The sequence below is a fragment of the Triticum dicoccoides genome, chromosome 3B, assembly GCF_002162155.2.
Source record: "Triticum dicoccoides isolate Atlit2015 ecotype Zavitan chromosome 3B, WEW_v2.0, whole genome shotgun sequence".
NCBI lineage: Eukaryota > Viridiplantae > Streptophyta > Magnoliopsida > Poales > Poaceae > Triticum > Triticum dicoccoides.
Window position 1 is genome coordinate 178,391,185 of NC_041385.1, and position 17,420 is coordinate 178,408,604.

Genomic DNA, 17,420 nt, shown 5'->3' on the forward strand with positions numbered 1-17,420 from the left:
GTGCAGCACTGCTTTATGTACTGCCACTACAGGCCATCGCGTCTTCCTCTCTCTCTAGTACCAGTACTGCCACTGCTTTATGTATCCGAGAGTGGTTTTTTAGCGGTCCGGTTTCTACCGGATAAGCTCACATCACCCGTAAAAAAAAACAAGCTCACATCACATTGATGTTGGTCGAAGATTCGTGCAGTATTTGTCTAATCAACAAAGTGAACTGTGCGTATTTGTTTGGGCAGTACACAACCTCAACCGTTGTGTACTGCTATACATGTCGGAAATAGTAACAATACAACCGCAGGCCCACGTTAGAGCCACGCCTCATCCATATCCCCACTTGCTTGTGTGTCCTGTGAGCCCTGTGACGTAAATCGCAGTGTGCCGCGGCTCTACAAGATTCAGATTCAGATTTACCTGTCCACTTTTATCCATGGCTTACCAATTCGCCCTCTTACTACGAGTTTTAAACTGCAAGTTTGTTTCGCTTCCTTGTTGTCAAGGTAATGTGTCATCACAACTAAAGTATGGTTTTAATATCGCTGATCTGTGGGCAATTTTCCACCTCCAGATCTATTCCTATTTGGTACGGCACATTTTGCTGATAGTGTATTGTTTCAACACGAATGCGATTTCATTTCAAATCTTGTATGTTGTCGATGTTCCGCTCACGTTTTACTTATGTATGGTAGTGGCAACAGTCATGTTCTTCATTGTACTGACATTCGTGTTTGTACGATCGATTCTGTCATTTGTGGAAGTTCTACCTGCATGACAAAAATAACCTCCTCTATTAGTACATGAATATGGACAACCTCCGCTATTAGTACATGAATATGGACAGTGCTGCTACTATCAATGTGGTTAATAATTGTTGAAAATTGCAATTTTAGAGCCATGCTTACATTGTTAATCGGAGTTGCTAGGCCTCCGTGTCCATTATAGTACAAAGTACAGTACATGGCATACAAAGCTGAAATTTTCCTGTTGACATCATTGTTATAGAAACATACCCCCCCCCAAAAGATGAAAATTGCAACTATTTTGTTCACCCTTGTTCAACATACCTGGTGCATCTAGTGCATACCTCCATGATCTTGATAGGCCATGTTTGTTTCGGTCATTTCCATCTCGGGTAAAAAGTTTCAATGCACTTTGTCATCATACAGTGCAAGTCAATTATTGTCCCAAAGTGCATAGCCTCGTGTTCATTAGCCCCAATTTTGTTAGGGTCCAACAGATGGATTTCCTTATTTACTATGTCCCGTACATACACTGCTTTAGTACTGAAGCGGTCTACCGAGACGAGTATCTGTACATGCATGTTAGTCGTAAGTGATCAGTAATGCAAGTATGTAATGATGCACTAAAGAGATGTTAGTATCATTGATAGTACCTGTGTGCAGTATTCTACTTCATACTTGAATAACTTGCTTTTGAAAAATTTGGCATACTGTTTCAGATCCGTTGGTCTGTCCTTGCATAGAGCTAGATGCTACAAAACCAACACAATTTAATATGAATGAGCAACCAAATTAAAACATGGCCATGCCGACGTGATTCACTTGGGGTTGACTTCAAATCATAAGACAAGGATGTTTTCTTACTCACCGACCAACTGTTTGGCATGAAGTATCTAGGCCATCTATGAAATTCTCCAAACATTAGGTCACCGCGACATGTGTATGATCTAAGCAGTGCATCATAGTATTCCAACGAGTACATTGCACCTAGTATGGTATTTGCTTTCATAACCTTCCTAGATATATGTACTGTTGTTGGACTATGATGCTCATACCATATACTACAGACAAAACAAGTGAGTACTAATCAACATCGTTCATAATGCTTTGAATAATATGCACCGTTCTGCCTGAAATACATATGTTGATATATCGTTTTCGTTTTGTCTGTGCAACCATCTCTATAGTTTAGTACTCCGTGATACATTAATGTTTGATGTGTCGAACTCAAATGGTGACTTCCCATCATATGGCAAATGATCTGCATACGTCTTGACTTAATATTTCAGTTCAAATATGAAATATTTTGATAAAGTGGATAGGTTGTTTACCTTCATTATGCATTGCAAGATGTTGTGCAGAGGAATTCATCAATGATGGCTTTGCTTCCCCTGCTTTGTCTGTTTCGAGATAGAAATCACGTTTCTCGTTTGTTTCACACCCTACATGCAAATAGAGGAAGCTTATAAGTCTGCATGCAAATTTGAAAATCTCTTCTTATGTGCCATATCGTAACTATATTTTCTAATATATTGTACCACTGCAATTTTTGCTGTGGTTATTTGAAAGTATTCCGTGATTACCTTTTGTGTGCAAGACAATATGACTTGCAATGTGAGCATTGAAATCGGTCGAGCATTCTGCTCCCGAGACATTCATAATTTCAAATCTCTTTTCATGGTCCGCCTCACAGGACAATGTGCTTTTTGTTTTTTCTACAATATGAGTTAACGACATATAATGATTAAGAAAAGTGCTTTACAATTGAACTGGCAAACCTTCATTGTTTATTCTCGTGAACACATCTTTAGAAGATCTAATTTTTTGTCGGTTGGCCTTGTACTTGGTCTTCAGGATTAATTGTCCAGCTGACATGGCTTTCCCACTCCTAGTAGTTGCTGCATATAAAGTGGCGTTGTGCGACCATGCGATATGTTATGAATCAGTTAAAAAAACATTCACATGTTTAAAAATCTTCCTGTTGCAAAACATGTCCACAAATTTGTCTGCTCTTTATAATCAATGTGCTACAGCAAGTAGATCCAATGTGAAACAAATCTTGTACCTGCACTTCTCAAGACTTCTTATTCATCAAGTAATTCGCTGTCATTCAGTGCCTCCCTCTTTCTCTTATTGTTCAACGATTGTAAAACATGTTGCCCTTGTTTGCTAAATCTAGAATAGCATACCAGGTGTGGTTCTTTGAACTGTGAACAATAGAGTTGTTACTACATGCACAAACAATGTTAATACATCCGAGACATGATATTCTGTGGATTACCTGGTGTTTACCCAAAACCCGGCTACTTGAGCCTTCTACATAGACCGTGTCCTCCTCTAACAACATCTTGGGTGAAGAGCGAAGCCCGTGGAAACACATTGTCAGGTATGTTGCTGTTGCTCTTTTTAGATTGTCCAGATAGTGAACCTGCAAAATTGTATTATTAGAACTAAGCAATATTTTTTGTTTGTTCTTAAGTAGTCCTGGTCATATAGCTCTATCGAATATGTTGCTGCTATTTACCTGCAGATACGGTGGACACCCGCCAAGCTTAATATGTGGGCACATTGCCCTGATTTGAGCCTGAGCACACCTTGTGTCGTGGAATAGTCACGTCAGATGTCCTCGTGAAAGGACTTAGTTGTGGAGCCATCGCAACTAGGAAGCTTGAAGGGGTTAAATCGGGACAAGGGACACGAGAGAGTTTATACTAGTTCGGACACTTACGGTGAAGGTAAGGCCTACGTCTAGTTGGGTTGGTATTGATGTTTCGATGACCAGGGAGCGAGATACGCTATGCCCGGCTCTCGATGAGTTGTTTCTTGCCCTAAGTCGCCCGCAGGTCGTCCCCTTATATACACGGGTTGACACCTGCGGCTTACAGAGTCCCGGCCGGCTTATAAACAGAGTCCGGCTCGGTGACCAGTTAAATCTACCTTATATTACAAGTCATGCCATCATGGCGGTTTACTACAATGGGCTTAAGCCGCCCGTGGGCCTTAAGCTCTTTATTGAACCGTCATCTTCATGCTTGGCCTTGGGCTTCCTCTGATGAAGACTCTTTGCGTAACCCGGCCCCTCCTGGGCGGCTTACACAAATAGTCATATCCCCAACATTAGGCCCTGGATTGATTTGAACCTATTCATGTCAATCTAAAAAATATTTTTAAAGAATTAAATCTTCAGTCTTCTGACTATATAGAGGGTTTTTGTTAACCCGCCATGACTTCATCTTCTGGATCTGCCTTAATTCAGCATGACGTCATCTTCCTTGAACTCATTTTTTATTCCACCGAATCCTTCAACGGATCTCTTCTTTACCGACTTCTTCGAAAATCAAGGTGTCGGGGCCGCTGGATAATAATTGTTATCTCTTCGTTTCCCGCGCCGTCTCAGTCATCTTCTCATTATAGATAGCCACGACTCGGGTCCTTTCCCTTTTACCCCTTCAGTCATCTTATTCCTCTCCTCTCTGCCGCTCAAGCTCCGCCGCCGTCACCATCGACCCCCTCGTCTTCGTCAACTCAAGCCGCTGCATCAACCTGATTGTAACCATAGATCTACGGCGAGCCTCCGCAGCTCAACCTCATCCTTGAGTTCTTTTCTTCCATTTCCTTAGATCTATCTTAAAGCTCCGCCAAGTTCATCAGGTTCATCGCCGCCCGATGCGAATCCTTGCTAGATGCACTTCCACAACCTGTTTAGATTGTAAAAACTGTACAGAACTGCTGCGGTAGCTGTTTGCGTTGATCTTGTACAGAAATAGATCTCATTTTTCTTATTTAGAAGCCTCCTTTGGATGCATGAGCTTCTCTGCCCTGGTTTTAGGTCTAGAAAATTTCTCCTTTAGAGCAATAGTTTGATCGATAATAATAACTGTTATCCATGAAACTTGTTTCTATCACCCGGAAATTCTCTTCTAGAAAACTTACTTTATCACCACTATATAGGCGTCCAGCTTAAATAAGTGACACTGAACTGTAAGCCTTGCCTTCCTCTCATGACCTTAAAAATCTTTGAATCACTGTTGATCCTGTTAGCGGCTTAAACTTTACTGCACAATTACCCTTATATCATTAGGCCCCTTGCTTAAGCCGCTATTTTAAATAAATTTGGATATTTCTCCCGGGTTAAATGTGAACGGAAATTTTTACTTTGTCGTAGGCCACTTCTGTTATGGCTCCTAAGGCGGCCAAGGCCCATGTGACTTGTAACTAGGTTCCATCCACAGTCACCAAAAGCAAACTTGCTGAGTTTGTGACATCTGGCCATCTGCCAAAGAAGGAGATCATGTCCTATCATGCCCCTCACCCGTCTAAGGAGATACCTCAACCCAAAGACGGGGAGGTAGTCATTTTCACAGACCATATGAACCGGGGGTTTGCCCCTCCCGGCTCAAAATTCTTTAGGGAAGTTCTGGCTTTCTTTGACCTGAGGCCTCAAGACATTGGACCCAATTTCGTGTCCAATCTGTGTAATTTCCAAGTCTTCTGCGAGGTATATTTAGGAGAGGAACCAAATCTAGTGCTGTTCAGGGAGCTGTTTTACTTAAACCGGCAGAATGAGCGCGCCAGCGGACCTAGTCTTGAACTTGGCGGCATCTCAATCCAGCGGCGGAGAGACTGCCTTTTTCCTTACGCTGAGCTGCCGAGTCATCCCAAAGACTGGAACCAGACGTGGTTCCACTACCAAGACACCTCTCCGGCTAACGAGAAGCCTCTGCCCGGCTTTCGCGCCCTGCGCCTTGAGTCCAATCATCCTTCGGCGGACAAGTTAACTGCTGTTGAGCGCCTGCCTCTTAACCCCACCATCAGAAAGATTAAGGCCCTTTTGGGCAACGGGTTAACTGGCATTGATTTGGTCCGGGTCTGGGTCACCTGGCGGATACTACCATTAAGACGCCGCTCCGGCTTAATGTGTACTTATACAGGCGAAAAGGACGACTCAATGCATCATAGTCCTGAGAACTTACCAGATGATGTGGCAGATGCTACAGTCCAATCACTATTGAAGGAGGGCACTGTAACCAGTAATACTTTTAGTTTGCTTCCCTTTTGCAAGAAGAATCTGGCTCCTGCAGTAAGTTACTAGTCTTCACAAATACTCTTTAATATGTTACCTTCTGGTACTTATGATTCCTTGTCTTTTTCCACAGGCCGACGACAACTTCTGGAAGGTCAAGTATGACCATGAGGCTGCAAAACTGGCCCGGGCGGCCAAGAAGACCGAAAGGAAAGCCGCCAAGACGGGTACCTCTAAAAATAAGAACCCCAGCGCCTCTGATATGATGAGATTGGACGACTCTTCTTCAGATGAAGAAGAGGTAATCTTTTTAATTTTCTTTAATTCCTTCACCGTTACCTTACTGAAATTTAGATCCTTTCAGGAGGATACTGGGAACAGTCAAGCAGCTGGCGAAGAGGTAACTATAATTTCCTTCGACTCAGAGCCTTTGCCAACACAAAGAATCCGAAGGGTGACCCGGAAAGTAAGGTTTTCACACCCTCTCACTTACCAAGATCCTCAATTTCTTTTGAAGCAACAGCAGCTTGAGAACTGGCGGCAGACTCGGGCCAACCAGGACGCAGAGCTTTCCTCCGGCTTACCCGATGTAACCAGGAAGCGTCGGACCGAGGTTATCTCCGACTTACATTTTTGTTTATCCTTGATGGGTTTGATTCGCCAACCTCTCAATTCATCTGACTCCAACTATCAGGATACTTCCCCTTCTTCTGATGAGTCGATGCAATCGAACATGCCGGCATTCAAAATGGCTCCCGGGTAATATAACCTTTCTTACCTCGAGTTTATCCATACTTATGATTTGATCCTTATCCTTCCACTTTGACTGACAGCTTGCAAGTAAAGCCCAGCAAGAGGTCAAAGAAGAATAAGCCATCCCAAGACCCGGTGGTTACTGAACCGGTGCTTGACTCATCCGTTCCAGACAGCTCCGCTCCTCAGCCACCGCCTGAACCGGCCTCTGACATTCCGGAGCCAACTTCTGACCCGCCTGCAGAAGACGTGATTCACAACTCGGATGACCCAGAAACTCCTAGCCTGGCCAAGGCGTTTGACCCGGAGGTTGAAATTGTGAAGAGCCAATACGTTGAACCGGGCCGGCCTACTGCCCTTGCCCAATGCACCGCCAAGGAGGAATTTGCCCAGCGCTGGAAGTCCAAACAAGACACCACCGATTACTCTCACTTAAGTATTGGTGATATAGTCTCAGGCTATCTGAGCCAAGTACACAGTAGTCGTGACCTGGAAATTGACATGGTGAAGCAAATACAACATAAGTCTGAGGTAAAATTTAAGCTTTCACTCTGAATCTTACTTACTGTAACAGCCCCCAAGTCTATTGCTTATGAATGAATATGCTGTAGACTTAATAATCTGCTAGCTATTAGTTTCGTTCGGTTTAAATTGAATATGTTTAACCCGGAGATAACATGAATCTTTAAATTTGTGTTACATTAGCCCCCAAGTGTCAAGTACTTTTACTTGTAAAGTGCTTGAGACTTAATATGTGTGACTTGGTAAAATAAACTAAAAATTCTTTAAACATACATTAGCCCCCAAGTGCCAAGTATCTTTACTTGTAAAATACTTGGGACTTAAATGTTATCTTACCAAGATTCTTACCATAACCTGATGTCAATGCAGGCCACCGCAAGTCAATTTGAGGCGGAGATTGCTGATTTGAAGAGTCAGTTGAAAACCCAAGAGCTCGAAGCTCAGAAAGCCAATTCCAAGTTTGAATTCAGTGTCTCTGAACAAGAGAAGCTGAAGAAAAATTTTGAATTGGAAAAGAAGGCTTGGGTTGATGAGAGGGCTTCATTGGTGACCCGGGTTGAAACAACGGAGGCATCTCTTGCCGAGGCAACCAATGAGCTGTCCGACTTAAAGCGGCACATATCCCAAATGGTCTCAGCTATCTTTGGTAAGCCGCTCATAAATATTGTAATCCTTCAAGAGTTATCGTGATAGTTGCCTCCGGCTTATTGTTATACCTGTGAATATGCAGGCCCCAGGAGTGCTAATCTGAAGGAAAATATGCTTGTCAAGCTTAAGGCAGTGTACACCTTGACGGAACAGCTGTACTCCGGGTCACAGCGTGCGTTGACCGCTGTGGCTTTATCAAATACCTCTCCCCGGCTCCTGCAAGACGTATTGAGACATCTGTTGGTGCTACCTCAACGCATCCAAGACTTAAGGCGGGCATCTGCGAGAGCCGGAGCCGTGGCTGCTTTGAGTCGGGCAAAAGCATGGGTGCCAGAGCTTGACCTTGCTGACCTCTCGCTTGGATATCCAAGTCTTAAGGAGGACGGCATTGCTTTTGGTGAACAGGACTTCACCGCCTGTGTCAAAGTCATACGCCCTCTGGCGACTCTCATTGGGGAGGATACTGACCTCACCAAGTATTCGCCGGGTTATGATAGCGAGAACCGGAGAATCCCAAATGTCCCATATGACCAAGTCAGCCTGCTCCCTCCAACGCGTAAGCATACCTTTGCCCCTGAAGTGGACCCGGCCAGTTTAATAGATGATGAAGTTGAATTTGAAGCTTTGAGCGGCATTGACTGGGCCTCGTCCACCTTCCAGGACACAACAACCGAAGGAGAGGCGGGGAAGGATAACCCGGAGTCATCAAGCCAGCCGGAGGAATGAGCCGCCAGCCGGGTTATAACTTGGCAAAGAACAATGCTTCACTTATTCAGACTCGGGGAGTCTTGTAATAGGATAGAAAAACTCCTTAATGCCTGTCATGCCTTATGGTACTTATTGCTTTTGTTAAGCCGCCAATACCAAATTCATCTTGCTTATGTTAATCAAGTGTTTCCTTGATCCTTCACCTTGCTCCGTTTTAACCTGCACGTAAAACAGGCGAGGCTTTCCTTGACGATTTACTGCACCAGGGGGTAATAGAATATTGATAACCCGGATATGATAAAAAAATCATATGTATGAGCCGCTTCATGATTAGTTAAAACATAATCATAACAGCATACCTGGGACCCTTTTTGATAACCGTTCTGGCTCATATAAGTTTTTACCTGGCACTTGTTAGAACCTGAAGTAACTAATATAAAACCGGAAAGATCAAGAACCATCTCCTCAAGAAGGTTTCAATGATAGTGAAAATAATCATACTTGCAAATGTTCACAGGATCCTGATTCGAATATGATCAGAAAACCATTCCAAAGGGGTTAAGCTAAGATTCAGATACGATCATATAGTCCCCAGTGGCTTTGGCGATGCCGATCAAGTGGGTATCGACAGCTATGTTCTCTTTGGTTCGAATACGACCTATGTTTGAACAGGAAGCCCCCAAGTGAACATAAGAGTTGTTTGATGACGCTGATTCAAATACGATCCACGTCAGACCCAAAGGGGTTAAGCTATGATTCAAATTTGATCAGGAAGCCCCCAAGTGGGTTTGGCAATATGCCCATCAAGTGGGTATCAACAGCTATGTTCTCTTTGGTTCGAATACGACCTATGTTTGAACAGGAAGCCCCCAAGTGACCAAGGCTAGATTCAGATATGATCATAAGCCGGACCAAAGGGAAAGCCGAATTCAGATATGATCCGTCCCCTATTGGCATTGTCCATCACCTGATAAAGAAAACATGAAACATTCTTTATGGGAAAAAGGATAGAGGTCCTGCTTTTATTGCTTTATATAATATGTACATTATAGAAAGTATCTTAAGAAGTAACTTAAGTATAGTAAGGCCGGAGATGAGCTATGTTCCACGTCCAGCGGGTCTCCTCCTCCGATTTAAATGAGTGCTTGCGCTCTCGAATATCGATGAGATAATATGACCCGTTGTGCAGATTCTTGCTGACCACAAAGGGTCCTTCCCAAGGCGGGGATAGCTTGTGCATATCATACTGATCCTGGATGAGCCGGAGCACCAAGTCACCTTCCTGAAAGGTTCTGCTCTTAACCCGGCGGCTGTGATAGCGGCGCCGGTCTTGCTGGTAAATCGCCGAGCGGGCTATTGCCAAGTCTCGCTCCTCATCCAACAAATCAAGTGCATCCTGACGAGCCTTTTCGTTATCCGCCTCAACGTAAGCCGCCACACGGGGTGAGTCGTGCCGGATGTCACTTGGCAGGACCGCTTCTGCTCCATAAACCCTGAAGAAAGGTGTGTATCCCGTAGATCTGTTAGGCGTAGTGTTGATGCTCCATAACACGGAGGGTAACTCCTCTACCCAACAACCCAGAGCTCGTTGTAAAGGGACCAAGAGCCGGGGCTTGATACCTTTCAGGATCTCTTGGTTAGCTCGCTCGGCTTGACCATTGGATTGAGGATGAGCAACAGCCGAAACATCAAGCCGGATATGTTCTCTTTGACAGAACTCTTCCATGGCACCCTTAGAGAGATTAGTGCCATTATCAGTTATGATGCTATGTGGAAAACCAAAACGAAAGATCACCTTTTTAATGAACTGAACCGCCGTGGCTGCATCACATTTACTGACCAGCTCTGCCTCAACCCACTTGGTAAATTTATCCACTGCCACTAGCAGATGTGTCTTTTTGTCCTTAGACCTTTTGAAAGGTCCAACCATGTCAAGCCCCCATACTGCAAACGGCCAAGTAATTGGGATCATCCTCAACTCTTGAGCCGGCACATGAGCTCGTCGTGAGAACTTTTGACACCCGTCACATTTACTGACCAGCTCTTCCGCATCAGCGTGAGCCGTCAACCAATAGAAACCATGACGAAAAGCTTTGGCCACGAGGGATTTTGACCCGGCATGATGGCCACAATCTCCCTCATGGATCTCACGGAGTATTTCTTGGCCTTCTGCAGGTGACACACAGCGTTGAAACGCCCCTGTGATGCTGAGGTGATGTAACTCGCCGTTAACAATTGTCATGGATTTGGAACGCCTGACGATTTGTCTCGCCAACGTCTCATCCTCCGGCAACACACCTCGGGTCATATAAGCCAAGTACGGCACCGTCCAATCCGGGATAACATGAAGAGCCACCACCAGTTGTGCCTCCGGGTTTGGCACTGCTAAGTCTTCCTCGGTAGGTACCTTGACAGAAGGGTTGTGTAACACATCAAGAAAGGTGTTTGGCGGCACCGGCTTACGTTCGGATCCCAACCGGCTTAAAGCATCAGCCGCCTCGTTCTTCCTTCGATCAATGTGCTCCACTTGATAACCCGTGAAGTGACCAGCCACAACATCTACTTCACGACGATAAGCCGCCATGAGGGGGTCTTTGGAATCCCACTTGCCTGACACTTGTTGAGCCACCAAATCTGAGTCGCCCAAGCATCGTACCCGGCTTAAGTTCATCTCCTTAGCCACCCGGAGACCATGAAGTAATGCCTCATATTCAGCTGCATTGTTAGTACATGGAAACATAAGCCGGAGTACATAACGAAATTTGTCACCTCGAGGGGAAGTTAACACCACTCTAGCCCCCGAGCCTTCTAGCTGCCTAGACCCGTCAAAGTGAATAGTCCAGTATGTGTTATCCGGCTTCTCCTCAGGGGCTTGCAACTCTGTCCAATCATTGATGAAGTCCACCAAGGCCTGAGACTTAATAGCCGTCCGGGGCATGTATTTCAAGCCATGAGGCCCAAGCTCAATATCCCACTTGGCGACTCGTCTTGTGGCCTCCCTGTTCTGAATAATGTCCCCCAAAGGGGCAGAACTTACCACAGTTATAGGATGGCTCTGAAAATACTGCTTCAACTTCCGGTTTGCCATGAACACCCCATAAAAAAGATTTTGCTAGTGTGGGTACCTTTGCTTGGATTCAATGAGCACCTCACTGATGTAGTAAACCGGTCGTTGAATCGGATGCTCCTTGCTGGCTTCCTTATGCTCCACCACGATGGCAACGCTGACGGCTCGCGAATTGGCAGCCACATATAACAGCAAAGGCTCTTTGTCAATTGGAGCCACAAGAACCGGCATCTCAGACAATTGTCTCTTTAAGTCCTCAAAAGCAGCATCAGCGGCCTCACTCCAAACAAAAGTGTCAGTTTTCTTCATCATCTGATACAATGGGAGGGCTTTCTCACCGAGCCGACTTATGAACCGACTTAAGGCGGCGATGCACGCCGGTTTAGCCAGAGAGGTAATCGCCTTAATCTTCTCCGGGTTAGCTTCGATGCCTCTGTTGGACACCAGAAAGCCCAAAAGCTTGCCTGCGGGAACACCAAAGACACATTTGGCCGGCTTAAGCATCATCTTGTAGACCCGGAGATTATCAAAGGTCTCCTTTAAGTTGGATATCAAGGTCTCCTTTTCTCTGGACTTCAGCACGATGTCATCCACATATGCATGGACATTATGCCCAATTTGGTCATGCAAGCAGTTCTGTACACACCGCTGATAAGTCGCCTGGACACTCTTGAGCCCAAATGGCATAGATACATAACAGAAGGCTCCAAACGGAGTGATGAAAGCCGTCTTCTCTTGGTCCTTATCTGCCATCTTAATCTAATGATAACCGGAGTAAGCATCCAAAAAGCTCAAACGCTCACAACCGCCGTAACATCAATGATTTGATTAATACGGGGGAGAGCAAAAGGGTCAGCCGGACAAGCCTTGTTTAAGTCCGTGTAGTCCACACACATCCGCCAGGTGCCATTATTCTTGAGGACGAGCACCGGGTTAGCCAACCACTCCGGGTGAAAAACTTCAATGATAAACCCGGCTGCTAAGAGCCGGGCGACTTCTTCCCCAATAGCTTTCCGTTGTTCTTCATTAAAACAGCGAAGAAACTGCCTGACCGGCTTATACTTTGGATCAATATTAAGAGTGTGGTCAGCGAGTTCCCTCGGTACACCCGGCATGTCAGAAGGTTTCCATGCAAAGATGTCCCGGTTCTCACAGATGAACTCGATGAGCGCGCTTTCCTATTTGGGATCCAAGTTGCTGCTGATGCTGAACTGTTTAGAAGAATCACCCGGGGTAAAGTCAACAAGCTTTGTCTCAGCTGCCGACTTAAACTTCAACGGCGGGTCATGCTCTGTAGTTGGCTTCTTCAGGGATGTCTTATCCGCCGGGTCAACATTATCTTGATAAAATTTGAGCTCCTCTGCTGCACAGGCCGACTCAGCATAAGCCGCGTCACCTTCTTCACACTCCAATGCCACCTTACGACTGCCATGTACAGTGACGGTGCCCTTGTAACCCGGCATCTTGAGCTGTCAATAAACGTAACATGGCTGGGCCATAAACTTAGCATAAGCCGGCCGTCCAAACAGAGCGTGGTATGGGCTCCTGATCTTGACAACTTCAAACATCAACTTTTGAGCTCGGGAGTCATGTTCGTCTCCAAAAGCCACCTCCAGTTCAATCCTGCCAACTGGGTAAGCCGATTTACCAGGGACAACTCCATGGAAAACAGTGTTGGATGTTCTCAGATGTTTATCAGTCAACCCCATGCGCTGAAACGTCTCGTAGTAAAGGATGTTGATGCTACTACCCCCATCCATGAGCACCTTGGTGAATTTATACCCACCAACCTGAGGCGCCACTACCAAAGCCAACTGACCCGGGTTATCGACCCGCGGAGGATGATCCTCCCTGCTCCATATGATGGGCTGCTCTGACCACCTTAAATAATGAGGGATTGCCGGCTCAACGGAATTCACAGCCCACTTATGAACCTTCTGGTCACGTTTTCACAAGCTAGTGGTAAACACATGATACTGTCCACCACTCAACTGCTTCGGATGGCTTTGATAACCCGACTGTTGCTGCTGCTATCCGCCTTGACCAGACTGCTGCTGACTGTTACCACCTGGATGCCCCTGAAAACCGGAATTTTAACTGCCGCCCGGGCCATGAAAGCCGCCGGCCCCTGAGCCGCCACCAGATCCTTGACCACCGTCTAAGGTGTTGGAGTTTTTAAATGCCTTCATGATCGCACAGTCCTTCCATAGATGTGTGGCCGGCCGCTCCTGGGTGCCGTGTCTTGGGCAGGGCTCATTGAGTAGTTGCTCCAGCGATGGGCCTGACCCACCGGAGCGAGACGGTTTACCCTTACGTATCTGATTGTTACCTCGTACGTTGGCATTGGCCACGAACTCCGGGTTACCGTCCGCCTTACGCTTATTGCCGCCTTGATTCCCCGGGTTAAGCTGCTAACCCTTTCCATTGCCGTTCCTTTTTCCCTTCCATGTCTTCTCATCGTCAGATGCGGGATCCTTGGTACTATCAGAATCAGCATATTTGACTAAAGCCGCCATCAGCGTACCCATATCCGTGAGGTCATGTTTAAGGCGCCCCAGTTTCATCCTCAGCGGCTCAAAACGGCAATTTTTCTCCAGCATAAGAATCGCAGAGCTGGCATCCATCTTATCGGAGGAATGAATTATCTCCTTGACCCGGCGTACCCAATGGGTAGTGGATTCTCCTTCCTCTTGCTTACAATCCGTCAAGTCCACAATTGACATAGATTGTTTACATGTGTCCTTGAAGTTCTGGATGAACCGGGCCTTTAACTCGCCCCATGAACTAATGGAATTGGGCGGTAAGCCTTTTAACCAAGACCGGGCCGTTCCATCCAACATCATGGTGAAATACTTAGCCATTGCCGCGTCACTGACCTCTAGCAGCTCCATGGCCATCTCATAACTCTCAATCCACGCTCCGGGCTGTAAATTGGCCGTGTAATTTGGTACCTTTCGAGGTCCCTTAAAGTCCTTGGGCAGACGTACATCGCGTAGAGCCGGCACCAGGCAAGGGACACCGCCGGTTCTAGTGGCTACTCCCGCCTCAACCGATGTCATTGGATACTCCGGGTGATCATTCTCCTGACATACTTGGTCCTGCACCGGGTTATAGCCCCCGGGCTGGTTACGTCATTGGGCATTGCTTGACAAAGCTTCCGACTCCATGCGTCTGCTGTAACTCGGGCTCCGGTTCTGACGAGGCGGTGCTACCCAAGGCGGGGGAGTTGAGTGAATCCTGTCCCGGCTTTAAGAATAGGTCTCCTACTGCGCCAGGGCTGTCTGGAGGAGCTCCCTGACTCTCCGGGTCTCCACCGCCGTCGGGTCATCTCCGTCCATAGGAAGAGCCACCAAGCATGCTGAAGCTGCAATCAAGTTCTCCATGGGGTTGGAAAAGTGACCCGGTGGAATCGGCACATGACGCGGCGGTGGCATGCTCGCGTGAGGCGGCACCATATCCCTGGGCTGAGCTGGTCCTCCTATTCCGGCTGTCATAAGCCGATCGGCCTCTGGCGGGTTACTAGGGCCGGCTCCGGGTGTAGCAAAGAGAACCCGGGGATCGTAATTCGGAGGTAGACGGGACTGCGTTTTCTGATGTCTCCTCCTCATTACCTCGTTGGATGCGTTTAAGCTCATCGTGAGCTGGTAAGCTTCTGACTGCAAACGTTGTGCCCAGGCGTCGAGAGCCGCCCGCTCCGCAGCTAGTCTAGTATCCTTAGCTGCTAAGGCCTCCTTGGCCTGAGCTATCTCCTCACGTACTTGCGCTACTGCTGCGTCATGCTCATCTTTATCTGCAGGAATCACCGTGGCAGTTAACAGGGCCGTAAGCTTGTCAATGAGGTCCAGCAGTACCTAAGCCGGTGGGCGCACGGGGCCGCCTGCCCCGGCTGCTCCTGACCCGGACGTGATCGCCGCAGCTGCTGTAGAGTTTGAGCCGGGCTGAGTTCCAGCCATGAAGATTCCGGCCCATCTTGGCGGCTCATCGGGGTCCGGAATACTGATGCCATCGGAACAGCCCCCGAGCGCGCCGTCTTGTACCTGATACAATGAATCTATCGAGCCGGCGGACGAATCACCGTCTGAAAGGACGGCCGTCTCACCCCCATCTTCAGATCCAGAAAGTTCCTCTCCATGGACGCAGCCCACGAAGGCACGCCTTACGACTAGCTGAGTCTGGGTCTTCCTCGCACACTGAGCCGTCTCGACGAGGTCGGTGCAGTTGTCCGGCTCAGGGCCCGGCTCACCGATCCGGCCGATGAAGACGTGGATTCCGTCGAAGGGGACCCGGTACCCGTACTCAATTGAGCCGGCGTCGGGGCCCCAGCCTTCGTCGTCGATGTAGATCTTGCCGCGATGACTCTTGGTCATCCGGCCCACTACGTACCCCTTGAGCCCTTCAAGAACTCAAATCCACCGTGCACTGGCCCCACGGTGGGCGCCAACTGTCGTGGAATAGTCACGTTAGATGTCCTCGTGAAAGGACTTAGTTGTGGAGCCATCGCAACTAGGAAGCTTGAAGGGGTTAAATTGGGACAAGGGACACGAGAGAGTTTATACTAGTTCGGCCCCTTACGGTGAAGGTAAGGCCTACGTCTAGTTGGGTTGGTATTGATGTATCGATGACCAGGGAGCGAGATACGCTATGCCCGGCTCTCGATGAGTTGTTTCTTGCCCTAAGTCGTCCGCAGGTCATCCCCTTATATACACGGGTTGACACCCATGGCTTACAGAGTCCCGGCTGGCTTATAAACAGAGTCCGGCTCGGTGACCAGTTAAATCTACCTTACATTACAAGTCATGCCATCATGGCAGTTTACTACAATGGGCTTAAGCTTCCCGTGGGCCTTAAGCTCTTTATTGAACCGTCATCTTCATGCTTGGCCTTGGGCTTCCTCTGATGAAGACTCTTTGCGTAACCCGGCCCCTCCTGGGCGGCTTACACAAATAGTCATATCCCCAACACCTTGCCTCCTATAGAGTTCGCTTCCTCACATATTCAGACTAGTTGAAGGAATGTATCTAAGTTGGATCAACAAGGCTAGGAATGATCTCAAATGGGTATGCAATTTTGCTGCCATTTATAGCAAGCAATCCTGCTATTGCTAAAACTGTTGCGGCAACTCTGAAACCCATCTGTTCGCAAAACATCATCTCCTTTGTGTATTCTGTAGTGACAGTGTCTTCTATGTGATTCACTATGAAATGTGCGGGTTTATCGTTTCCCACCAACAAGAAACACTTGACAAGTTCTACATGTGACCTTGATACCAGCTGTGATCTCTCTATATGAAATACCGATTTTCCAGAGCATGGTAAGCTAGTCACAATGTTTACGTGTGTATCTTTGATAGGTATCACTACAAAAAAATACACTTCCGTGATGATACGTGTTTGTCACAGTAGGTCACGTTTTCTGTCATGCATGTACATCCATGACGATTTTATGACAGAATCAAGAAAGTCATACCTGTGCTGTCGTAGAAGTGTTCCATAACATTACCAAAATTAATCACGGAAGTGTCCACTTCCATGACGATAAATCGCGCGTCACAGAAGTGCTTTCGTCAAGGGTGACTGACACGTGGCATCCACCGTAACGGAACACCGTTAAGCTATCAGCTCAGGTTTTGGATTCGATAACCAGTTAACAGCCCCGACCAATGGGAATTTTCCACGTGTAAAATCATCATTGGCTGGAGGAAACACGTGTTGGCTCATCGTTGGGACAGATGTCATCCACTCATTGGACAGAAGGCACCTATGATACGTCGACACATGGCACGGCCCAACAGAGGCCCATTCCTGTGAAAAGGCCGACCCGTTTGACTTGGTCAAAAGGTGGTGGGCCGGCCCATGGAAAGCCTGTTAACGGCCTGTTCGCATATAGCCCATTTACAACCCGCTAACCCAAGGCCCGTTACACCCTATCTGAATTAGGCCCAGTAGCGTCATCTGGGCCATCC